The 1,061-nt window shown below is 38.5% G+C and overlaps 1 non-coding gene across 1 annotated transcript; it reads right to left on the bottom strand.

The window, feature by feature from the left end:
- Positions 1 to 454: 454 nt before the first annotated feature.
- On the bottom strand, positions 455 to 548 carry trnai-uau (transfer RNA isoleucine (anticodon UAU)). The gene is made up of 2 exons: positions 511 to 548; positions 455 to 490 (listed from the first exon to the last, which is right to left on the bottom strand). It is a non-coding gene; the product is annotated as a tRNA-Ile (tRNA).
- Between the last annotated feature and the right edge of the window lie 513 nt (positions 549 to 1,061).

Here is a 1,061-nt window from a genome sequence, read left to right as displayed (position 1 = left end):
CATTCTTCAGTCTCAGAACCCTACCGTTTCATTGCTTGATTTCCATGTTTATTGATTATGAAACTCCTTGAGCTACAATGGTAGCGTTTGCGACAATACATTAAAAAGCTGTTTATTTGAACCACGTTGCGATCATAGTTTGGTTTTGTACAGAATTGAACCTATATCGCTCAAGATGGACTGTTATATTTACAATAAACTATATCTTGTTATAAATATTGGCTCATTAGTTCCGTAGTGTCAGATGAGGAATTGTTTCATCCCCTCATTTATTACATGTCGGGAACAGACGCGGGTATTCATTTTGAAATAGGCCACGGATTGACACTGAGATAACCGCAGCGAGAGAGTCAGATAGCACCGCGGTACATGGCGGAAGAGACAAGACAGATGGAAAAGTGGAAAACGGCCTCAGACTCAGAAAAGTACAAAGGTCACATGCAAAAGCATCGGCTGCTCTAGGTGAGACTCGAACTCACAACCTCGGCATTCCCCGGGTTTGCACTGTCATATAAGTACCGCGCGCTAATCGATTGCGCCACTAGAGCTGCATGTCCTGCGGTATCAGTGCTCCCATCATACAACTGCCTTTGCCACCTGTCTTACAAGCAAGAAGACAAAGAATCATCGAATCATTCAACACAGAAGGAAGCTGTTCATCCCACACCGTGTCTGTGCCGGCTCTCTGCAAGAAGCTTTCAGTTATTGAGACTCCATATATTTTCGCCATAGACGTGTTTTATTTTTGTGTTTAATGTTTTGTTATTTGTAATGAATTTGGATGTCCTGCGGGACATTTATAAATATATTTGTGCATCTATCTGTGAGTTGTAAATTAAATTGTGTGGAACCTTGATAATCAAATTATTTGTGTTCATATCTGTGTTATTATAAATGTATTTGTTTATCTGTCTGTTTTCTTTATGAATTTATCTCTAGGTATCGCTGTGCTATAATTGTATTTACGTTTATTTGCGAGGTGTTTACAAGTAACATAGATACAAAGGTATACACAGAAAATACATTTATAACAAATACAGATGTTCCACAAAAATATTATA

The sequence above is a fragment of the Pristiophorus japonicus genome, chromosome 25, assembly GCF_044704955.1.
Source record: "Pristiophorus japonicus isolate sPriJap1 chromosome 25, sPriJap1.hap1, whole genome shotgun sequence".
In the NCBI taxonomy this organism is placed as follows: Eukaryota; Metazoa; Chordata; class Chondrichthyes; family Pristiophoridae; genus Pristiophorus; species Pristiophorus japonicus.
This window is presented reverse-complemented; position numbering and strand designations above follow the sequence as displayed.